At 39.8% G+C, this 26,280-nt stretch overlaps 1 long non-coding RNA gene across 1 annotated transcript in view; it reads right to left on the bottom strand.

Annotated features, from left to right (window-relative positions):
* Positions 1–15,041: 15,041 nt before the first annotated feature.
* LOC141794646 (uncharacterized) overlaps positions 15,042–26,280 on the bottom strand; it is a 100,256-nt gene continuing 89,017 nt past the window's right edge. The window contains exon 3 of the long non-coding RNA XR_012598541.1: positions 15,042–15,082. This is a non-coding gene — a long non-coding RNA (uncharacterized LOC141794646). The remainder of the gene's footprint in view (positions 15,083–26,280) is intronic.

Raw genomic sequence — 26,280 nt, 5'->3', positions numbered from 1 at the left:
GTTAATTTTGTATGTAGGCACAAAAAGTGGCAGACAACCACTCAAACCACTCACTGAAGGAGGACCTAAGCTCAGGGTGCTAACTCTGCTAGTGTTAGCCACATTTGACATTTTTTTTTACCTGCAGACTGTGGTCCATTTTTTTGCGGTAAAGGAAAGTGTATCAAATTTCGGCTGTTTTCCATCCATTTTCTTCTCTTTTGAAGAATTTGAAAATAAAATTCCATTTAAAACACTCGAAAGTTAGCTGCTTTCCAACATCCCTACTCACAGGTCTTCATCTGATTGTGTTTTAGATATTTTGTGATGTCCGAAAAATCATGCATGTATATGTTTGATTTGTTTTGCTTTGTTTCCTGCTCCCTACTGTACATTTCCTCCCCTTACCTCTCTTGTTTTTCCTTTCTTCCCATTCCTTCCCATTCATCCAGTTAATTAGGTGTTGGACACATATGGTTCAATTCATTTAGCTAATGAGAACCTCTAAATGGTTAAGGCGAGACACTATCCCTCCTCACTTTCTCTTCATCTGTCTTTCCATTTCTTCACATTTCCCTCTCCCGTTCCCTGTTCTTTTCCTTCAACCCTCCCCTCCTTTTGTATTGACGCCCTGGGACCCCATCTGGGCCCTTTGGAGGCGTGAAATGCACAGTAATTATTAGTAATCATCACACACCATCAGAAACGGATCCTAGTGCTGTAATTACATGATAAATGTCTGCCTAACACATGCCCTCTATTTAGCAGCCCCCTGGAGACCGCGGATAATAGACAGCTAACAGGGATCCGCAGAATGGGCCTTTCAGCGCTGGCCGAGGCTCATTGTCTACGCGCCAATACACCCTCACCCCCCGTTTGGCAACAACGCAGACCCCGATCAATCCCCTGCACTGCTCCCCCACTGGCCTCCTGACCCCTCCCCCGTACACACACAGCCCTTGTCACCGCTAAGTAGACAGCGACGTCAATCATTGGCATTACACTGCATTGCTAATGGCTGCCAAACAATTTCACAGGAGAGAAAAGAGTTTTGTTGAGCCATTTATCAGGTAATGGTGACTTGGTTTAATGCTGCCTCCCGACCTCAGAGCAAAATGTGATAATTGGCGTCATTATCATCTATGTGTCTTTTTGTTGCTTTTTCCTGTATCGTTTTGATCAGGATGCAGTCAACTTCTAAGAGTTTACGATTGTGTCTTGTTGCAATCTATCAAACTGTTGTTTTACTGCAGACTGAGCTTCAAGATGTGGGACATGCTTTGTCTAAACATCTGTTGTTATTTGTATGTATGCAAGTTGCACAAGTGTGTATTTTTCTTAAAAGATACAAAAGAGATGGTTATGATTGAAAAGACTGAAAACTGATATAAAGGTGAAAGTGTTTTCAGTGTCTGTTTGATTAAGCATTTCTGTATAGACCAACTTGAGACTAGAGATCTGGTTCTCTTTTAAGATTTGACAAATTCACACACGCATGAATGTCAAATTTCATTATCTCCTTTTAGAAATCACTGATGAAATTATATCACTTTTAGTGCATTCCTGAGCCTTGCATCAATGTCAAATTAGAAAAATATCCTGCTGGGTTTCTCCCCACAATGGCAACATTCAGGCTCTGCACTAATCACCTTTACCACTATAACCGTTACCTCCATTCAAGTCCTCTGTCCTTCAAGCTATTGACCAATAAGCAGCGTCCAGGGGTTATTCTGTCTCAATAGTCAGGGCAACAAGGTTGAAGTGCTTGTTTTTGAAACTTCTCCCTTTTTTGGCACTACGACTGAATGTTGTTGAAGATTGAAGTATACCGTTGTAGCAATTTATTGTGGTTTGTTGGCTTGATTATTCTACAGACCCCCCAAAAATAAATAAATAAATAAATAAAACAAAAATAAAATAAATAAATAAATAAATAAATAAATAATAGATTAAGAAATGATTAAATAAATAAATCCTGCACTCAATGGCAGCAGCAGCCGAATAACTTGTAGCACTGTTGTTGCACTGACTAGGCTATCCTTCTTTTTAAATTCTTGCTTGTGTTTTACGTCGCTTTGGACAAAAGCATCTGCTTAATGTAACTGTAAATGTAAACTGTACTGTGTCGCTGAATCCTCCTGTTAACATCACACAGTATTCATGATTTTAAATAGAACCCCTAAAAGTAATGTCTTAGCGTAGAAGGTTTTACCTTCTGTTGCTACATGGCCTTGTAGAAATACAGCCATGAAAACTATTCCCATCTCCCTTTTTAGCCCTTGCATAAACAACTAAGCCTGTATTTTATCCATTTGGGAAAAGAAGGTTAAATGATAGATTATGGATCTGGTTAAAAATTGTTTTCATTTACGCCCATGCCAGCAGAAAAGATGACAATACAGCAAAGGTGGCTTTAAGTTTATCACTGTTTCAGATGAGGATAAAATGATGGAACTTGCAAAATACTTGCCACAAGTAGTCCAAGCAGCAAAAAAAAAATCCTCAGGTTTTATCTTGACAAACACAGCCGCCATTGCGCGATGTTCTAAATAATACAAATGGAGAATAGGAAGCAGCAGTTGGAATGAGCACCAATAAAACTGTTACTGCTGCAGGGCTGAATCAAAACCTTCAAACCTTTAAACACATATTCAATGTAAAACAAGCTTGTGCCCATTCTACAAAGCTCTTACATTGTGCCATGGAATACTTTGTCTTTTTTTTAAATAGAATTTACATTTTACCCGTAATAATACACCGAAATATGATAGAGGTTTTGTATGACCTTTTATCTATATTCTACCTGGTGTTGACAGAGGACAAGATAGGATAAAATAAGATAATCCTTCATTCATCCAACAATATGGAAATTTGCAATTTCACAGAAACAAGTGTAAAGAGCAAACAGTACAGGAGGAATACATAAAATAAAAATAATATAAGTGTAACCTCAGACCTACATGTGAAGAACTATTAATGGCCAAATAAATATATGGAACTTATACACAGGTAAGAAATGTGCAGGGACTAATAACATAGCATAAGATATATCTATATACTGCATATTGAAATGTGAAAGGGGGAGATGATGGCACAAGATGAGTTAATTTCAGGAGCAAAGGTGATTTAAGATATTAAAAGATATACTTTACCACCTTCAATCTATATCATTAATTTAACAAACAGCATTCACCATAAGACAAGAAACCATTCAAAAGATTTACCTAAACATAGAGAGGGCACATTAAAGGAAATACAAAAGGCACAGCTTCTACTACAGGTTACAAAAGCACTTATTTCCCAGTCCCACATGAGGCCACACTTCCCCAGCCTAAAATAGAGTCACTGGCAGTTTGTTGTGGCAGAAAGTGACACTCAGAGTTAAAGGTAGAATACCACGGAAAAGGGATGTTAAATCAAGGTCAGCAAGCCTGCAGTCTCCAATGCAAATAAGTATTAGGTGAGTAAATATAGATATGTGAACAGTGACTTCTATACAACCTGTTTTTCTTAAATCTTATTTCATCGAGTGCCTCTGCAGTTATGTGACATCAGTGAAGGAGGTCATCGCAGTTTGAATCCAAATACCAAATGATCAGATATGCATGCAAAGGAGTGAAATGAGGGATCATGTTTGTGAACAACAGGGGGATATTTGCCTGAGATTTGCCTAGCTGGCTCTAAACAACGGTCAACTCTTCTGGGAAATTTTATATATTAGTCAGACCAGGCTGCAGAGACAGGGGCTGTTAAACAAATTTTATATATGCTGTCATAAGCTGTGCTGGAATATTAACATTGATCGCTTTAGTATTTGACTTACGTGTGTTTTATTTCTTGTTCCTGTTAGTTCATGAATGGACAAATGAACGGTTGACTTGCAGGTGATTTCAGCTCGTACCACAGAAAGCCAAATTTACCGGTATACCTTGAATGACAGTTGAAACGTTCTGTTAATAAGAGGGGTGTTTTTTTAAAAAGACAAAGACAAGTTGAAACAACTGGAGCCAGGGCTTATCTGAGGAAACAAAGGCCCATGGTTTACTCTGATGCCAACAGATTCTAACAGTACTTCCTTTAACCTGCAGATGGCAACAATCTGCTCTTTTTTGTTTTGAAGAAAGGAATTTAAAGACTGAAAGAAATTAGATAAACACAGTTCAAAAGCAGTCTTTTACCTATGCTGCAAATAAATGTGCATATAGTCATTAATATTCATTCATTTGACTGTCCTCTTATTAATCATCTTAAGGGTTATTGCAATGAAACGACCCCCCATGCACTCACAAACATCAAATCTAGCAGCTTTTCCTCTTCACAAAACCCAAAGAAGACGTTGAATAAGAAGCAGTGCAATCTCAAACAGACTCTGACAATAGCAAACATATCAACTATCCCCTAATTGATACAGCCAGGCACTCAGTCAGTCACTTAATGAATTGCTAATAGCCCTCAGCAATGCTGTGAGTGACAGGGGCCGAGCATTCCACCTGGTGGAGGCTGCCCAGGGACCGCGCTGGACGGGGATGCCTCTCATTTACAGAGGCGGGATGCCTGGTGACTGCTCAGTCTTGTGTGGAGAGGCCTCTTGCACACGGGGAGCCACGCTTCTCCCTCAGCTAGCCCCCCTCCAGCCCCCCAACAGACAAGCATCACAGAGTCACAGATAATGAAGACCTGATCAAAGAGACGTGGCATTCCACCAGGCTGACTGAGCAACCAAACAACAGGAAGGGAGGAGAGGAGCAGAGAGGAGGACTGACAAGAAAAAAAAGGATAAGAAAGAAAAAATGAATGAAAGAGTGTGCAAGGCGTACAGGCCAGGGCAAAAAAATACATAAAAATATTTTCAATCTCAATGATATTTTCCATAAAATTTAAATGAAATAAAAATACTTTTTTGAACCAAAGAAAATATACTAATCTAGAAGTCTTGCCATCAAGATTTGGAAAGAACTAGCTCACTGATTTTAACAGTTAAGAACAGAGAAAGCACCAGTATGGGAGCCCTCTGCTCACTTCTCATACCTTAACATCTGCCTCATGCTCATTGACACAGCCAAAAGTGCGAGTGTCTCTCTTTTAATTTTCAAACACAGACTTTCAAATGATCGCTCTTGCATTAACACATTCTCAAAAAAGTGCAAGTGAAAGCAGAAATGAACACACAAATTAAACTAAACAAAGGCAGAAAAGAAATCACAAACTGGCCACTATAAAGTGTAAGGGGCCGTAAGTATTCTCATTTGCATAACCACCTGCTCACTATACATTACAATGCCTTTTACCAGCACGCCAGAAAAAGACAAAAACAAGCCAACACATTATACTGATTTTGACATAATTTTGTTAATTGATGTGATTAATTTATACAGCTTAAGGAAACATTCTCTCCAATTCCACACCTGATAACACTACAATTGCAGCTTACTGCCTGGATTGCAGGACAGGACCTTACTCCTGACAGAGATGGTTGTGGTCCAGCAGCTCCTCAGGCTGCGTTCATGTCTGTGCCCAGAAACCTTCGCCATTTCCTGCCTTTTAACACCAGCCTTGGAAACCAAGTTAACTTATTTGCCACAGCATACATGCTGAGAATTGAGAATTAACCATCATTGATACAGGGTTTCTCCACGATCAGAATAAACATAGACTGGAAATTCAGAAGAAAGCCAGGTTTCATTACTTAATCTAATTTCACAACTAAGTAGTTGTAAAAATAAGCCAAAAGAGGACCTCAGTTAAACATACTGGTAGATATGCTGCCCTCTCACAGGTAGCTATTTATGCCATAGCTGCAGCTCTCTTTTACTGAGCAGGTGGGCTCTCTTTTAATGTCTACATTGCATCTGTTTATAGCTGTTGGAAAAGCCAAAGTAATACATCTCCTTCAAAGGTTAAGTTTGAATCCTACAGTTTCAAAGTTTAGCTGAGAATTGTCAGCTTGGCAGAAATCTGAAAATTTATTATCTGTACTTCACAGAAGAAAAGTACATTCTGTAAAATACATATATAGGGTATTCATTTATTAACTTGTTTATTCATTTATGTTATCAATGAAATACAAGATCAATTTTACAAAATAGTCCTGGCCAAGATTGCAGCACTTACATTTCACACCGAGAAAAGGTGACAGACTCTAACAGGCAGAAATGATGTCAAAAATGCAAATCAGCAGCTTTCAAAAGAATTGGTCAAGTTATCCTTGATCTTCGGTAAAATCTATACATAATGTTATTAAAATGATAAAACTAAACAGTATGATGTGTTTGTATTTACAAAAACTCTGATTTTCAATAAATACGAGCATTAGAAAGTAGCACTGTTTCTAAGACTAGAACAGGTCATTGCAAACATCTGGATAAATGCAGGAGAAAATTTTTGTCGTCCACTTGCTGCACTTGCCACAAGCATCAGTGTTATTTATTTTAATGCACATAACTACCAGCCTTCAAACTGACCCATAATTTACTCCTAATAACTACTGTGGGTGGAGTGATTTTAGCTTTTCATTAATGCCCGCAGCTTTTTACCAGTGCTACCTCAGCTAAAGGGCCCTTGCTGTAATTGTTAGCCATTATAAATATAGTATGTTGGAATTATAAGGGGGGGCACTGACGCCTCTTTGTTAACTGCTGATGATTGAGCAATTTAACTTCGGCAACTTAATTATGGCTCACAACAACAAGGCTATGAGGCATTAAGACTGGCATTATGGTAAACAGTGTTGATACATGACTCTGTGTTTGTCAGCAGCTGCTTTCACAGGTAACCAGAAGTGTACTGTTGCAGGTAAAGAGTCATAATGAGTGAAGTTTTTGATTAGTTAAGAAAAGGTTTTATGTTTAAGTACTAATCTAGAAGTCGTGGTATTTGTATCAGCTCTATTATTGCAACATTTATTCACACCTGACCACCAGCCTATTAATTAATTGCCTGTTTAATGAGACGTATTGTAAAATACACCAGGAGAAAAACCCGGCCTCACAAGTACAGAGAGGCTAACAGATGCTGTTTGGAACACAACAAAAAACACCCGAATAAAAAAACCAACATCCATTCGTCAGCCTGAGCACGAATCACGCTATGCAAGCTCCTCATTAAGTGGCATTAAAACTGTGAAGGTCTATAATTATCGAATAAATCCTTCCCCCCATGAATTAATTCATCTGCGTGCCATAATTCTTCCCCACACACAGCAGCTCCGGTGGTGAATGAGTCTTTTGTGCGCCACTGTGGGAAGGCTTTTGTGAAATTACAGTACTGCATAATGATGCTAATCATAAATTAGCATTTCAAGATGGAACAGCATGTTTGTGTGTGCACATACTAGTGTGTGCATGTATACAAATCTAGCACAGGAAATCTGAGCAGTCCAAGTTTAACTCTCAGAACCAGTTTGTCTGATTTCAGACTGCATGACCCATTTCATGTTAACTGTTCTTAAGCTTTTTTTTTTTTTTTCTTTGGATGTATGGACTAAAAACAATCCTTTTAGGCAACAATCTTAAGATTTTAGATAGTAAAATGTGATCAAATTTTAGATTCAGCTCCTATGTTTTGGTTCAGGTCTCTGTGAATGTTTCCTCCCGGAGGCAGCTGCAGGTCAGAGAGGATGCCCTGCACACTCTGAGAGGAATTGAGCTCTGGGCTAACCTCTCTGCTTGAATCAGCCTTTACTCCCCTCATCTTACTCCACTCCTTTTGCTCTTTTTATTCCACTTCCTAACGATATATTTCTCTTTGCTGTGTGTCCGTCTACTTTTTCCTAAAACCTGCAGCACAAATACAGACACTATCATACACACTGCAGCACAGACAATGAGAAAAAAATCAACACAAAACACAGGCATTGTGATAACTAATAGAAACCACATGATGCTGATATAAGATTCAAGTTTCTATTCATTGGCTAGGAGTAGCAGGTGTGTGTTTCATTAGGGGCAAAGAAAACACGACTCCAGTGTGGGCTTCTTAATGTAGGGACTTGACCGACTAATGAAAGCAGACAATGGGGGCGATCTGGAGGCAGCGCCCACTCTGTGTCCACTTAGCACCGAGCTGGAACCTAGGCCAATTAGGACCTGTTTGTTTGATGTGACAATTAACAAGGAGGTGCTCAGTTATTAATCCCAGTGTGGTTTCCCTCTGCTCACTATGAGGATGTCCATCTTGAGAGGTAGGGCATAATAAATATACACAAATTAGAGGATGTGATTTAGAATGCTTTTGGTCTACACGACTGTTAATATTATTTTTGAGTTGATTTTAAAATAACATCTTTCATGAGATTTTCCAGTTACAGCAACTTATTGCCACTATTCAGAAAACAGGGATTCATTAAATAATCAGCAAGTTAAAAAAAATAATAAACAAAGAAGAGTCAAATGTTCTTGTCATATGAAACTATTTTTTGAAACCAATTTTGCATAAAAATGTGTATTGTGTTCACCTTTTATAACACTTTGGTAAACTGCAGTTGTTTTTATAGTGTGCTATATGGATACACTTTAGCCTAACTTGACTCAAAAAGAACAAATTAACATCCACCAAGTTGACGTCCCCAAAACGCGATAAAGATTTTCTTTAAAATATACGTCAATACTAAGGTTCCTCCAAATGTGAAAAATATACATTACAATGTAAATGCTTTGTCTGACTATGAAAGGAAACCAAAAGTGAAAACAAATATGAGAAAACCAAATTAAAAGGGCATGTGAGCTCAATGGCAGGCTTCTTCCAATTTCCATTTGGAAAACATGTTGAGGAGAAATTTTTAATTTTAATAACTCACAGTTTCACATTTCTTTTCTTTGTCTAAGTTATCTCTCAGCAACAGGTGTGCATTCACACTTGATTTGCTTACAGTTTTCTTTCCCACAGTGGCCAGTCTTTGACTTTGGAGAACCAAGTCTATACCTGCATGCTCACCCAACTTGCAAAAAACCCTCAGAATTCACATCTCCAGCTCAGGAAGAACCATCACTTTGTCTTATGAAGCAGTCTAATAAAAATATAAACGGGTTGTCATCTTTAAGGTAGACACTTGTCAATCAAAATGTGGTCCAAACTCAGAATGGTCTAACTTATTGGTGATCACACACTCATGGTTATTGCACTGACGGTGTATATGAGTTGAGGTTACACAAAAGTCATTTGCATGAAAGAGATATTCATAACCTCAGAACAAGAAGCACATGTAAATGCTAACTGATCCAGCGTGTGACACGACAAAAGGATATTGATAAACAGTCTCCACATTTAAATCTAACTCATAATTACCCAGCTGTTTCTCAGGAAGGGCAACAGTTCAAAACACATTGTTGTGCTTTTACTGTAAGCTCTATCAAACAAATAAAGCTGGTGTATGCAAAGTGTTTAGCTTTTTTTAAAAGATAAAATGTTGGTTTCAACACCTACGCTGCTCATGCAGTGCTCTCTAATCTGATTCTTGAAGAGTTTGGCAGGTGGTTTGAATCCCTGTCATGATTTTGTGTTCACTGAAGTTACATGGATGCTAAAGAGATGATGGAGAAGATGTTTCTCTCTTTCTATCATCTAATACAAAGTAAAACAACATGATAACACAATACAGGAAAGCAAAGGTGTTGAAGATTAATATTTAAATTTTTGTACAGCGCCTTGCAGATATTTCAGACCTCTTTTGCCAAACTTTTTCTATATGTTTAATACCAAATTAAAACAGGGTTAATGGGGCTCCAAACAGTGGGTTGAAGTTTTGCTCTGAGAGGTGAAAATAAGATAAGGTGCAACCAATCACCTCAGCTTAACTTGTGCACCAATCACAGGTCAGCACTTTGGTCTGATCTTTTCTGTTTATCAAAAGGTTGTAACTCCACATTTGCTCAAGTCTTCTGTGAATCCAAGGAACTGTTGATATTTGCTGCAAGATACAAAATGTAACCACCAGCAAAGTTTCAATGGAAGGAGAGACCGCTCAAAGCTGTGGCAGTGACCGTGCACTAGGTGGTGCCCCATCTCTTCACCAAGACATAAAGCACGGATGATACTTTTTAATGATCTACCCTCCAGTAACCTGCAGCGACCGAGATGTTCATGAGAACGGAGTGATGAAGATTTACATATGACTGACGGAGTGTTATATTACCAACTATGACAGATTATGTCAAGTTTCCGTATTTAAAGATTGTTGCATTTTGGGTTTTTTGTTGTTTTTTCCCCACATATATGGAACCTGTGGAACCTGGTGGGTTTTGGTACTATTAAGTGAACATAAATATATTATAACATATGAAAGGCTGGTGAAGTTGCATTAATGCTAATTCGTAACAAAAACTAAGAATAGTGTATGAAACCATTATGCACAAAAGATGATTGCAGAAACAAAAAGGTTTAGAAAAAAATTTACAAATTTAAAATAAATACATGTATCTACCTGTGTATAAGCACATGTGCGTAGATAAATGCATTTTAAACATTTGCAAATACACTCTACCACACACTCTGATATGCACACATGCATCAACACACTCACACAGCCCTGAACAATCCCTCTTTACCCCCCCTCTCTCAATAACTCATAATAATGTGATCTGAGGATAGAAAACTAGTGCTGTCTGATTAAAAGGGATTCAGGTGATGAAGGCTGCAGTCTTGGTGCAGAGGGCCCATAGTTTCAGCGCGGCCCAAGGCAGCAGCTGGAAGCGTAATTACATGGGCTGATTTATACATCATTAAGGCCTCCATATAAGTCACCCCTTTTGAAAAGAGCAGTTAAGCTACTTATACTTTTCACAAAACAGCGGCAATTCTGTATAAAATGAATGTATGCCGTTCCTCTGAAAGCATATGGTATATTTCTCACCTATTAATAATTCAAGTTGAATGAGCAAAAATTAGTTGGCTCGGTTACCGCCGCGTTTGTCCCACATTAATTTCGCCGACGTTTTGTAAATGGGGCTATTACGCTAAAAACAAAGCAGAGTGAATGACCACGGTTTGCCGTACTTAGGAAAAGAGAGGGCCTCATTCGTACACCTGTCATTTTCAAACAAGGCACCATTATGGTGTGCAGGGAGAGAGGGGATATCACACCTTTCATTGTGCCTTTGTGGAGAAAAGCAGCAGCCTTGAAATTGTTACCTGCAAGAGCCAGAGAGAGCCGTTTGCATCTGAAAATCCAGATATTTGCTTTTCACTTCAGAGTCTGTCATGACTGGATTTGGGTTGGTATTTCAAAATAACAAAAGTTATTAACAAGCATTTATACTGAGGCAATTATAAAGCCTGTTTGTGCTTTCCCTCTCACGTACATTGAGCTTCTTTAGGTGTCCTAAAATCATAAGTAAGGTTTGATGGAAATCGAACGAGGCTCCTTTTACTGTGAAAGACAAGTGAACAGGTGTTCTTTTAAATATATCGGAGCATATACATTTTAACAACCCTTGACACCTTACATACACACTGAGTTTGACCCCCCCAATAACACACACATGCACGCACACATTCAGCACGAACACAGAAGGAGCAACTCAATGGGGCTGAGCACATTGTTGCTTTAACCTTCTGCGCCAGTTATCCCTCTCACAGCTCCAAGCCTTGGCAGCTAACTCTATTGGCTTTTTGTCATGGACCCTTGGCTCGTACAGTGGCTGAGGGAGGAGAGCAGAGAGGGGAGAGAATGGAGGATAACAAAACAGCAAGAAAAACCCTTTCTCTCACATTATTTCTGAAGTGAAGTGAGTGTGGGCAGAGGGCTGGAGGAGGCCTGCAGTCGAGGCTCATGGAGGCCCCGTCGTCTCGGGGTCATTATGCTCAGCAGATCATTAGGATCTGAAGAGGAGGCACACGACGCAGCACCCATGGGTTCTCAGCTGTGCAGCCGCCCCTCCCAAAAGAATGCCCCTGCCTGCTCCTCACCATGACTGAAGGGGTGAGTAAATGACCTGACCTCTGCCAGCCCCTCTGATATATACTCACCCAGCAGCATCTTTATGGCTGCTTGTTGCTGAGATAAATGGACAGACACTGTCGCTCAAATCCCAAGGAAAGTACCAGGAGGGTGAAGAAATCAACTTTTATGTTTCATTTTGTCCCGCTTTTCTTGTCCATTTTGTGACACCTTTCACTTACTTTTTTATCATCTTTTTATTAAAACTGGAGGACATTTTGAATATAGCACTCAAGACATACAATATATATTTTGTCCTATCACTCTTGACGTCCCCTGTTCTGCCTCTTGGTTTAAAACAGGAGAACAGTGATGAAATTACTAAAACATCTTAATAACAACAAATTAAGATACACAAATAAAAGAAAAATAGAAATAGAACTGACCAAATATAACAAAGTAAATTCTTTGGACTGGACTGAAGTCACACTCATTTCATTTCCACTCAACCAACAGATGAATACAGTCCACAGCAGGAGAGACTTCAATGTCTGTTCGAGATTATGGAAAGTTTACTGAAAGTGTTAAAGTTCCTTTTTCTCATGCTGTTCCTCCTCTACCCTGCTTATCTAGAACAGAATGCTGCAAGAGCCTGAGTATGTCTACAGAGCTGTCAACATCATCTTAAAAAAAAAAAAAAGTTCAGAGAATTTAACACTTGGACATTAATCAGCATTACAGTCCTTTTTGTTTAGTAAGAAGTCAGAACCCCTATTTGAGAAGAATGTATATGACATGTATTTAACTTTCATTATCTGACCAATGTTTCATAAGCATAATGAAGGCAAGCTCTATAACCTGTACTGCAGCCAGTCAGCAGGGGAGCTCTGGATCTTTTGCCTGTGCTGGCAGTGAACACTGAAGATTTGTTGTCTATTTTGCCATACAGTCTGTGGTTCATTATGACCTTGGAGGGTGTGAAAATTGTCCTTCAAAACTGTTGGGTCAAGCCTTACAGTTTACAGATTTATTATTATTATTATTATTATTATTATTATTATTATTATTATTATTATTATTATTATTATTATTATTATTATTATTATTATTTTTACAAAAACAAAAGAACTAATGGAGAGTTTTCAAACTCATGTGAAAAGTTCCATACTTAAATACACAACCTGCTCATGAAAGAAAAAGACATTCAAATAAATATATCCAGCAACTTACAGCAACTACCAACCAATAAGTCAACCACCACCACCACCACCACCACCACCACCACCACCAACAACAACAACAACAACAACAACAACAACAACAACAACAACAACAACAACAACAATACATAACACAACCAACATGATCAACTAACCATAACCTACCCTACACCAACCAACTTATCAACCAACCAACTCATCCTACCAATAACTTAATTAAATCAATCAATCAATAAAGTATTAGGTAAACCAAAAACAAAACAAAAAAACAAAAATCATCATCAAAACAAACTAACCTAACCTTCATAACTTCCTTACCAACAAACCAATCAACTGATCAATAAACACAGCTAATCCAACCAATACAAACCAGCAACCAAATGACGAACTAACAATGAAATAATAAATCAATTATTATTACCAAGTAATAACACAACTTTCCCACCAAGCCAATCACTTCATTTCATACTGCTCATTTTTCTAAATACTACCCAGTTTAAAGTAACAATGGCCAGAAAAAAAAGAAAAAAATCTTCATTTCAAAAGGCAAAAACCTCAAGTTTAATTTCAAAAGTCATTGATTAACAAAAAGTGGATTTGACCAACCAACTCCCACAACATCTGGTAGAATTTACAAATATTTAGCACAGTTTACTTTATTCTTATTCCAAGTCAAAGGTTTTCACCACATCAAACTAGATTGTGTGCAAGGTAAAGCTGAAATCTGAAGTGTCTGTCGCAGAAGCCAAATAATCGAAAACATACCATTTTGGTGGATAGTCTTAAACCTAAGTTATGACCTTCTTTCAAATGGTTGAGCTTTTTTCATTGAAAGTCAGTGTTCCTGAGCAAAGTCAAGTGAGCCAACATGGAAAATAGCTAAATCAGGAATCTGTTATACGACTGAACATGTTTGCGTCATTCAGATATTTAACATGATGAATTCTGTCCTTAATGGAGCCATTAGCGTGCAGGAAGAAACCAGTCATACAGAGGTCATACCTCAAATGCTTCGCAGTCATAAATAAAGAGACGATGACAAGTGAAGAAGTGTTAGATTCGTGTTGGCTGCTACATTTACAAACTCGTCTCTTCTCTATGGCGCTCTCCTCCTTCCTGCCTCGCTATCTCTTCCTCCTCTGCTTGAATGTCACCACTCTCCAGGAGGATTTAACGTTGCTTTTAACCCTCAGCGCCTCATAATTACCTTGACATTTACCCTGCATTCAATCAAGTTTTTAACAGCAGATTTATTGCGATGACTTTTTTGTATTGCAGAAGGCTGCAGTAATTATGCAGGTTATTAGGAGTCCTCATGTTAATGCAGTTTTCCATCGATAATACTCTGTAATACTCTGTTTTTCTGGATGGAGGAGCGCAGTGTCAGCTGATAGAGTGACACAGGAAAGGACAGAAATACTATTAGATGAAGTATCAGATGACTTGAACAGGCTAGCACTGCCTCTCCCTCCTTTATTGCTCAGGTTATTATCACAACTGCTGGGGAATTGTCGAGACGGGAAGATAGGAGTGGCAACGATCCATCCGGGACTCGTTCATCACCGCTCGCTGCAGCCCCCCGAATAGAAATTACATCTGCATCTGAATTAGTAACATTATTCGCCAATTTGGCTCAGAGTGAACATTGTTCCATTGAAGGTGGAATTAAATTAGAAAATGAGTGAGTCTTTAATTTTCAGATTATAAATCAGGGAATATAATTCACCTCCTTGTACCTTAAGGGCAATCACATTATCCTAAGCGACATTTTATCCTCAGCCCCCGCCAAGTGATCTCGTCACCACGCGCAGTCACACACCAATCATGCTTCCTGAATGGGGAAGCAGGAAATACATCTTCTTCGCCAGAATTAGACATAAAATATGAGTGTCTACTCCTGCATGAGAGCTTATTTTACATGAAATTTGATGGTCTTTCCGAACTCACAAACACCAAAGATAAGTACTTACCCAATCGGCACAGTTGGTGCAAAGTTTTGTTGGTTTCAAATCTGGTGAACATAGGAAGAAAAATAGTAGATTAGATGATACTTGGAGGGTTTTTGGAATGGAAAACAAAAACAGCAGCCATTCAAGAGTGTTATCATTATTATCTATTTGAAAAACACAATTCAGCCTTTTGTTTGAGTATTCCATCTCTATGAAATGGTCCACTCCTTTGAAAGTTTCTACCAGCACCTGAGCTTTACACCTTTCCTAAACAGTTCTGTAACATTAAAGTCAGAATGGCTTCATTGCTGTAATAAACAACTTAGCAACTTATAGTCGCACATAACCCGGTCAAATTAGAAAGAATGGATCGACCTTTTACTGCCGGTCGTTGCTGTACCGCGGCCCAAAACTCTCTCAGCCTGTTCATTTCATTCTGGCCAATGCCCAGACCTCATTAAAAATGAATGCACTCCTTAAACCCCAACACTAGGCCTTTTCCATTAGGGAGAGAGATATGAGGGTGATAAACATTATTTGTGATCGGATATGAATCGTGCGAGGATTGGCTGCAATATTGGAAGCCACATTGAAAAGTGATTGTGCTTGAATTCTCCCGTGCAGTTTCATGCCATATCGCGGCTCTCGTAATTTGATTCCTATTCATTTCAGCCATTGTTGTGTGTTATATTGAAAAGGCCTATCGAGCTGATCTAGACCAACCAATTTGGATTTTTGTTATTCTGTCCCACTTGGTTGATTTTAAGCTGATCAGGATATTTGCCTGGCACAGTCTCAGGCATTCTGAATAGCCTTATCTGACATTTAATTACCATACTGCCTTTGTTGGAGCAAAAATTCATCTATTTTGGTGTGCAGCGGTGGGCTGTGTTTCTGTCTTCGTGCATAAAAGAGAAAAGGGAGAAGGAGATAGAGAGTGTTTGGTTGTCTTCACTTTCTGTCTGGAGCTGTGATGTCACAGCATCTTTGATATACTGTACAGGTGTATTTTCACGGAAACAGCGCATTGGTGGATCCCCCATAAAAGGCAATAAAGCTTGACAGGCTATTGCAGATTCACCCCTGAGCGCTCCACTGACAACCTCGCAGACATATACATTTAATATTCCATTGATTGATTGATTTTATGGGACATGGTTAACATTATCATCAATATTGCCCTCTGGACCAAGACACCAACTTAGGCAGAAAAAGAATAGTGCTTGTCATAGGGAAGGAGCCTGATAAACACCTGATTTTTTTTTTTTTTTTTTTTTTTTTATCACACTACATGTATGGTATACTTTTATGGGAGCAAGTGTGCATGTTTCAGTAGATATCTATGGAGGACAATGTGTAGGTCTGAATCAAATGCATGAATCTATGGGGATGCATTTGCAAGCACAAATAGATGCACGTCATCCATTTTTCACACTTTCCTCCACATTGCTGCTGGTTTGAGCTGTATTAGCCGGATTGTTTGACCCCGACACGCTAGTCAACGCTGCTGTCTTACTTTCCTCCAGGTTCACTGACAGTCAGATCAGGATGATAATGGCCGCCCTCGGACACCCTGCACTGAGGGGCAGGGATGTGATGGGCTGCAGCTCAGGTAGATATTAATATTAATATGTATAAAAGCCGTCCGGCTGGCACCGAGTCATCAGCCGTAGACTCACACACAGAAACACCTAAAAGCGTACACGCAGATACACATACACACACCTTAAACGCACATCTGTATGCTTGTAGACACACACATATACACAAAAACAAAGTAAAAGGCCCATTATGGATGTAACTGTGCAGCGTTTTGCAGGTGGACCGTTTCCCGAGGTCAGTTTGAAACATTTGCCAGCAGGAAACCTACACAGAGTGCCGGTTGTTCACACCGTTTGGGGAAAACACACATTATGTAAATGATTCTTCTTTTGGAATGAAACGCACACAACTAGAAACAGTGTGCTAATGGCTACTGTGTCAGCCAAAGCTAATGGTTGTTGCATGCGTTTGCTTGTGTGTGCACTGTGTGTATGTGTGTGAGAGTGTGTTTAACTGTGTTTTGTATCACTGGCAGCAGCAAAAAGCATGCAAGAAGGAAAAAGTTTGTCAAGCTTTGCATGTTTAGGAAAATTCTCAAAAGCAGAGCGTTAAATGTTCCTGTTTGTAAGAAGATATGACATGCAAAAGAATAAAAATGAAACAGCCCTGCTTTCTGTAGTAAAACCACAGCATGATTCAGGGAAAAGGACTGCTGGTGAAGGCACACAATGTCACCCCTGTCTCCCAGCAAACAGAGCACAGTGTCAGAAATCAAAGATCTATTTGCATATTTCTATATTGGCAGACAGTTTGGTATCAAGTGCATCCACAAACAGTCCAAAGCACTGCTGCATACAGCTCATTTGGCATAAATGTAATGCTCCTTTTCTACATTTGTGTAGAGGCCATGACGTTCAGACACAAGGGCAACAAGGAAATAAAACTGATATGATTTGGGATTGAAGTCACCGAGGGGTGTCTGAACAGCTGATGTGTACTGTGAACTGAAAAGCAGAATTCAATGTCAATAAGCAAATTTAGGAGCTAGGTCCTTGTTTTCCTTTCCATTTCAGACATATGAGGTGTGACCGCTGAGAGGGAAGATTAAATAGCAAATTAAATAGCATTCTAGCTGCATTGTATCTGTCAGGGATAAGTGTGCATCCAAGAAATGCTCATGATAAGTCACAGAACAGCATACTTGAACTTTACTCAATCCCTTTATAACCAACTCAAACTTAAATGAATGCCTTCTTTGAAGTATCTGGCATGTAATGCCACAAAGAGGTTTAGAAGAGAAATGGAAGCTCTCAGGACGAGTTATAGAAAAAAGGGTGCATCTTCAAGAGCAGAGGGGCCTTTGAATTTGACTCCCACCTGGAAGGTTTTGTGTCCAGCTGGCCATTTGTGACTCCTCAGGGGTCAACATAAGGTGTTAAGAAAGGACGAAGCCTTAATGTGGAGTCTGTACTTAAACACAAAAAGCTCATACTTGAGTAAATCCCTCCTAAAAGTACTTTTTATTGGAGGGCTCCCTGGGGCTTCCTTCATGAGAAAATACTTGACACTCATACAACTGAACAAAGATGCTCCAAGACCTAGATGGATCTCCGTGGCTTTGTAATTAAATTACAAATAACAGAAGAAAATAAGGAAGGAGCAACTGGACAAAGGTTGAGGACAAGGAAGGGGGAAGTCTGAAGACAAGAGAGGTGTTTTGGTTACAAAGTACTAGTCTCAAAGTTACCACCTACACTGCCTAAAATGAGGCACTTGGTATTAATGACTATGTTAATTAGTGGGCATGAAATTAGGTCAGCATGTTTCACTTCTTCTTCTCTACTCCAAAACAGTAGCCTACAGTTAACCCCTAGACGCCTGTTATCGCAAATTTGCGACATACCCTGTCAGGTCTTGATGCAGCTGAAATGACCTCAGTATGTCATTATTACCTATTTAACCATATCCTACACATACCAAAGATTGTATCAGATCTACTATGTCACAATATATTCGTCAGGGGATGAACTTCTCATGTCTATATATATATAATATAATTTATTTATAACTATTGTGTGTACTATACTCAAATTAACAATCTCTACTTAATTTAACATCTGTAAGAATGCAAAAACACATAACACAAAATTAATGGAGGCTGAAAGGGGTTAAAGCTGCACTCTACTGCCACCACGAATTCACTAAAAACTTCACTTTTTTTCCGCTGGTTTTCAATGAGCGCCTGAATGCATATGAAGGTCTAATTCCCACCAAAGTGGGCGGAGCAAATATTCAAAAGCAGCAGGTGATCTTTCAAGGCACGTGTCATTGCAGATGGTATGCTCAAGCTTAAAAGTGATGCCTGTCGCCGTGCTTAATGTGAGTTAGTGCTGTATTCTTTTTTTGTATTTATCAACAGTGATAAATATCAATCATAAATATCAGAAGTGCAACAAAGTGATGTAAGAATGCCTCTTTTTTGACTTTAGAGTCAAAACTTGTTTTAGCAAAAAACTAATACTGCAAGCCTGGCCACTGTAGCCAGTCACAGCAGATAGAGTGCATCCTCCTACTGTAGGAAATGCAGCCAAATACTTAATCAACATACATGTTGCATTGGCATAATCTAGGGGTTCTGGGACATGTGATTTTTCATTTAACTTACTGTTTTGACTCTACGTTGTTGATAAACATAGAAAATGCATTTATGGCAGTAAACGTCACAAAATATGACCACTGGTATTCACTTTCATACAACACAAGGACAGTACTGGTATGGCCACAGGGGTATAAATGGTGCAAAAAAACAAGATAGAAAAAGAAAAGGGAGATGAGTGGTATTTCACTGAGGGGGTTGGTGAATCAGCCGAGAGATTTACAAACGCTACTGGCTCCCAAACCATGTGCAAGTGCAAGAAGCCATTGGTATGCCATTGCACACCATCTATGATCTTGTCAGTGTTTTTCAAAGAAAACTGACTCAGTAAGTAAAACTGGAACATCCACGGAGCAAAGCAAGTCAAGGTATACATCGGGCAATTCTCCATATAGAAACATTTCAATCCTTAGAATTTACTCAGGTGCTTTCTTCATTATGAATAACTCAGTGAAAAATATGTTTTTGTTTTCTGAAATGCACTTTCTCAGTCAGACAACACAGAAATAATCCCAATATTACGGCAACACAGGAAAGAATGGTCCATAGTGTACATTTTTTTAAATCTCACACTCTCATCAGTCTTGAACTGATTATCAGCTGATTCTCAAATTCAGAAACAGTAATGGATTAGAAAAACTGACAAAACAAATTTTCACAAATTTTTCTCTTTTTGTGGTGTCAATGCTTTTTTGCTACTAAGAAGTGGAACAACAGATCCATACATTGAGTTTTACCTCTAGACTAAAGAAAACTCTGGTCTTCTCCAAAGCTGGGGGGGTTGGGCTGCATGGGATGGCTCATATGTCAGCGTCAGCCTGACTTGCCCCAACAATGTGACAGCAGGTGACAAATAACCTGGCTCATGATTGAAATCTGACAAAATAACACTGTGTTTTATAATAGCGTCCCCAAGCAGAAATATGGCAGCCGCAAACTAAACAGTGCTTCATCACCTCCATGCCAGTCCCAGCGGTTCTCCATTAAGGGCCAGATCATTGTGTTTTGCCTCCCCCCGTCCCAGCTGACCGCTGAAGTGACAGCCCCGGCTTGCTGCTGTGACAGTGAAAAATATTTGTACTGACAAGGCCACAAATCACACGCCGACAAGTTTTAAAACTCAATATTCACTCAATGTGCATCTGCTATATTCTCGTTAAAAGTGTAATATGGTAGTCTTTCCCCTCCGCGTTCTTCTATTATTACGGTATTGACAGCGACTATAATAAAGTTGTGCTGTTTTGATGCCAGGGAGGGAAGGAAGCGCGGGAGACGGAGAGATTGAAAGAAAAAGGTGTTTTGGGGTGAGGGAGGGGGGAGAATAGCCGCAATGGTTGAACGCTCACACAGCGCTGTAACAAAAGTGCTCCATTTTCATGACAGAACTTCATCTGACATGTTTAGTTTGATGCTGGTTCTTCAATAAGTCTGAGCCTGCATCATACTGTACATTCAAACATAATCCTTAAGGCATCAAATAAGATATCTTGCCTTACATTCCCAACTAAATCTGTTTATTCCACTCTCTACTGTCTTTCATCCTCCCTGTTTTAGCTCACTGGAGCATTTTCATCACCTCCTTTGCCTGCTCTAGACCCCTCTGCTCTCCCATACTAGTGGCATGGAGCCAACGGTTACTCTAATATCCCCTTAGTTTGAAGCCTTGTCGACCATGTAGGCCCTAATGTGTGCCCAGCGCGCACGAGTAAGTGTGCTTTAGGCTCATTGTTAACATAAGGCCAAATCTGTAATATAGCACGGACAATTAAGTGCACAATTTTTGTATAAATGCAAAATCCCTCACTGTGAATTATTTAATCCCCTCTCTACAGTTCATTTAATAGAGCCCTTTTGGCAGGCGGTTTGAGTCACAGAAAACTAATTTGATTCTGCTCCTTGATTTAATTAGATTTTATGATGTATGGTATTGCTAATTCGGTGGCTCACCACGCGTTGCCGGCGCCTGTCCCTTGCACTGGCGGTGAGCTGTCAGAGCCCCATTTTTAACAGTATTGAAAAATTCAAGCTTTATTATTGCCCCCTCACTCATTTTCTCCCATCAGGGGGAAAGTAATGAGCTTTTAGTCTCTGCTCTTTTACTCGTCTCACTCTCTCCTCTCGTACACGAGCTCTTTTTTCTTTCCTCTGTCTTCATCTCTTTCTTTTTCTACCCTCTTTCTCTCCACCTCTTCGAAAACAATATGGGAGGATAAAGAGTTTTAGGGGGAGCTCAGGGAAAAGAACTGTGAGAGTGTGGAGGCAGAAAAAAATAGAAATGATAGCACCAAGGAGTGCAATACAAGAGTGAAATGAACAAAGAATAAAATGAGCAAATAAGATAGCGGGACAAGGGGAAGGAGTGAGAGGAAAGAGTAAATGTGTCAGAGAGAAGTGGAATAAGTAGCAGTTTAAGGGGGAAAGAAGAGAAGGGGAGTTGGTGAAGAAAGAGAAGGAGATGAAGGAAGGGAAAGAGGGAGTTAGAGAGTGAAGGGGTGGGGTGGGGGTGGAGATTGTGCCATACGCTTACAGCGCTCCAGGCTCACTGCTCTGGCATTAGCACGCTGATTCATGAGTTAAGTTTCCCCAACTGCCCGCGGCTATTAGCTTTCAGTTCCTTCGGCTGTCATTTAGACTCCAAAGAGTCTTTTGGTTAATGCACTGTTTTAATGAGAGTGCACCCCTCGCTAATATATTTGACTGTATGAAAGGTCACAACAGGAAGCTAAACAGATTGAGGGAGAGCGAGCACAATGGCGGCGGCGCTGTCAAGAAGCAAGGAGTGGGGGGGCATCAGGGGTGGGCGGCGGAGGGTTAGCGTTAGCCTGTGAGGCAGCCCGCTACTGTGTCACTGCTCTACGTCTCGTACCCCCTTTTACCCAGCATCCAACTGTGCATAATAGGTCCTGGAACTGATGGGTTACTGCTCCCTCTAATAGTTACGCTCCATCCATCACAGGTTTTAACCAGAGAGAGAAAGAGAGGGAGAGCAAAGTTAAGATGGAAAGAGACAGGCAATGGAAGGGGCAGACACCGGGAGGAGGCACATGTTTCATTACCCATATAATCACCAGTCTGATTGCCACACAAGCAATATAAGAGCGTCTTACAGCAGCACCAGGAAATTTATGGCTGTCTGACTCTATGAGATTCCCACCAACCCGTTAAATATCCCCAGAAAGCCGAGCTGATGGGAGCAATGGAACAAGCAACGGAAATATGGAATAAGACTCAATAAAAGTTTGCAGATTGAAAAAATCTGAGCATTTCTGAATGTCTTTGTCGATCATTTCGGTTTTTAGATATTGTAACCTCATTATGCATTATCTCTACCGCAATCTGGAGCCTGCTGGGTATCTTCAGAGAACTATGCGGCCACAGGGAGCAATCCTAAGGCTTTGAATGAAGCCAGTTGTTGGGAATAAGAGATTTCAAGCCAAGACTTCCTTTTCTGTGCACAGTTTGTTGTATACAGTCCGACTGGGTGTGGAGTATAAAGACGACATCTAAGGGTCTGTTAATGGCTGCAAAAGTCAGTTTATCAAGTTAATTGAAATACTCAGCCATTATGAGGTGAAGATTAAAGGCAGATTAACCCAGAACCAAACAGCTACACCATGCTTTGGTTGGAGACCTGGATTCCACTCAGTACGGATCAACTTATGGGGCAACCTGCTGTACTTTTGGAAACTTCAAAAGCTATCTGTGTGTCAACGCAATGAATTTTGTTTAATTTTGGTTGGACTTATTATGAATATGTTAAGGTTTCATCTTTCACTAGCACGTGGTGATTTCACAGAGCAAAAATGTTTCCAGGGTTGGTACAGTCCATAATGTGTCTTTGCACTGGTTCCCCAAAGAGGTATCACCTGTTTTTATTGCTAACTTTAAACTCACATATTAAATATGAATATAAAACACTAAAAATGGGCAAAGTTTTCATTAGTGCTGTTAGAACAATAGACTCCAGTATTCAGTTGGAGCCAAAAAGATTTCTCAGTTTTTGACATCACAAACAAGTGAATTTCCTCACAGGCAGATCTTGTCATTTTACCAAGAGGATTACAACTCCAACAACTTGCATGGCAGAAGTGGAGGAGGCTTCCAGAATGCTGGGCTCCGGGGTGGCACATACTTCTGTCTGAAGCTTATTTGAGAGTTTTCAAAGACATTTGTCTGAAATAAGTTCAGAAATTTGTAAGTTTTAAGTCATGTAGAGCTACCACAGAGTGTTCAGGGTGATGATGTGAAGATTAGAATAAGAGCACACTCTCTATTCCCTCTTTAAAGTTTGTGAAAAGCAACGCATCATTTGTTTGATATAGTGGCCAGTAGGTGTCTATTTCCAGAAGCCACAACACAGATGCAAACTGAACAAATTAAATGCAAAAGCCACAACACAACGGCAGAACAAGCACAATGGAAGTTAAGAGGTCTGTTATATCAACAGACGCAGAAAAGTTGTGAAGTTGTAAAAATGTTTGTTTTCTCATGTTATGTCATTATTGATTCTTCTACTTTCTACTTTCACAACTCCTTTTGCCTTTTTGGAAAATCAACTCTATTAACTTCCCTTGTGTTGTGGTGTGTGCGTTCTTATTGTGGCTTTCGCAAATCGTCAGACACCTACTGGTCAACATAGCTTAGCACCTGAGAATTCTAATCTTGACCTGAACAAAGATGTATTCGTGGTATTTTTACTGATTGTGATTTTTCATGCATCTTTTTAATATTTTGAATGTTTTGTGTTGACAGTAGTTTAAGTGTAGGTAAAACAGCCATAAACTCTCCCAATGAAGAATTTGATGAACTGTTAAAAAATCACTTCACACAATGTGATTTTACACAATTTTCAGCTGTATCAAATAAATTAAGCTGCACTTTTACTGTTTTGTAAATATTTTTTACAGTTATTCAAATACAGACCAGTTTAGTTTACGGCTAAATAAGTCACCACGGAACATCCCCATTCAGACTGCAAATCAGGACACTTGCCAACAGAATCAGCCTTTTCAGTTTGTCTCACCTTACAATGCTTCAGAAACCCAAGTTATTCCTAGAACTGAAGTTTTAAAAATGGTGAGAAACAGCAGCATCAAACATTTTGACAACTCTACATAAACAAGCATGGCCTCCTCTTCCCTCTTTTCCTTCTTTGTCAATGCTGAGCTGCTGCTGCTCTGTCATGGGACACCCGTAAGGGACTGTCTCAGCAAAGCAGAGCTGTGTCTAGGTTTGGGCCCCAAACCCGATCATCTAACAGTAATCCATTCAAAACTAATCAAACATTTACAAAGGTGCCACAATGGGGAGAGAGCTCTATTCATCAGCATCCTCCATCACCAACACGCAGGCCGAGCTCGTTACGCTTGCGGCGTCTCAATCTACCTATGCAAATGAGACAGCAGCGTGCGGGGTGAGCGCGCAACTGACAACCAGACGTGTGTACAGAAATTATAAACAAATATCCATCCATTAGAATAGGAGGAGTGTGTGTCAGGGAAGTGCCACACCACATACCAACTCTTCTCCTGCTGGATTATTATTCACGAAGCAGGAAGCGACAGTGTCGTCAAGGTGAATTAGCAACATATGTCAAACTTTTGTTATAAATCCTGGCTTGCTGTAACCCTTATTTCCCCCTTCCACAATGTATGTACACGGTTGATGATATATTAACACCACTCAGCTATTAATAATTCAGCGAGGGTGATTCCGCAGGGGAAGTTGTGGCGAGACGTGGGACAGGCCTGGTTGTGAGGGGGTTTGGGGGTTTTGTGGGGTGAATGGTGGGCTCCTTTTTCCTGTAATCCTCTCACAGTGCCTGTAGGGTCTGCACCCTTTCCCCCCCATTACCCAAACCATTTGTTTATTGTGCAGTAATTACAAGGCTTCAAGCCTACAGGCAGAAAGGCGCTGTAATGATGGAGACATTTATACCAATATATCATAACAGCAAAGGAATCGAGCAATGAGTTTATGTCACAGGATATCAATATGAATGAGCAGCAGAACAACCAGGTAGTTGGCTTGTTGGAAACAGGAATATGCACTTGTTAAGGCGTGCTATTATTGATCTGTAATGAACTGCATTCCCCTCTAAAAGCCAGTGTTTGCAGGGTAATATGTTGCATTTTATTTAGCAATTTCATGCATGTTTGCACCACAAGGTTAAAAACTACAATCAGTCCTGAGACAAAAAAAGAAAATTCTCATTTCAGCACTCCAGAAGCCATTTAATGCTCCCTGTGTAAGAGTGGCAATCCCTATTACGGCTGGATAAAGTGTACCCTTTTTTATTTGAAATGAAAATGTCAGTAATTTCTTTTGAGATTGATGACTCCTTACACGCGGGCCCAATAAATGAAAAATTGATGAGGCTCAGTTCTCTCTTTTAATATTTAAGGCAATATTAAAGTCTCTCTTACATCTCATGGAAATAGTTTTATTTAAAAGGAATAAGACCATTGGGCATTGTTTACTGAACACCTCATGCATGTTTTATAAAGCCGCTGGCTCTTGGAGGAATTCAAAGGCCCTTGAAATCGTTACTGTTTTGCAGTAAGTATAAAACGACTTAAGAGGAAGTCGAATGGTAGCGGCATTGTTGTGTAGCTGCTTTCTTGTTGTTGGATGTGGGCTGCTTTGATGAGGGTGCCAATGGTGGATAGCAGTGCCAAACTAAAAAGGGAGGAGGGAGTTGCACAATAAATGGCTGAGATTTTATTTCTTCTATTGGGTCGTAATGTGTGCTCGGTGAGGAAATTGATGTTTAATGTGGCTGAGCGGACGAATGGGATGAATTGCCATTTAAAACAAAGACCCATGGGTTGGAAGCAAAGGGAGGAGGGAGGAGAAAGGAGGAGGTTAGAAGTAGGACAAGGAGAGGAAGAGACTCGAATTGTGTGGATAGTTTCGAACAAGCCGGAGGCAAGGAGAGTCCCATGCAAAAGCAGAAAATGATACCAAGGTATTACCGGCTAAATTGTCTTGGTTCAAATAGCCCCTCAAATGGGCTGAAACAAGGAGCTAGTTGGTATGAACGTACACAAAGGAGCGAATCAA

Source organism: Halichoeres trimaculatus, unplaced genomic scaffold (assembly GCF_033239565.1).
Source record: "Halichoeres trimaculatus isolate MK-OKI-2021-1 unplaced genomic scaffold, fHalTri1.1 fHalTri1_scaffold_8, whole genome shotgun sequence".
Taxonomy (NCBI): domain Eukaryota; kingdom Metazoa; phylum Chordata; class Actinopteri; order Labriformes; family Labridae; genus Halichoeres; species Halichoeres trimaculatus.
The sequence above is the reverse complement of the archived record's forward strand: the minus strand, read 5'-3'. Positions and strand labels throughout refer to the sequence as shown.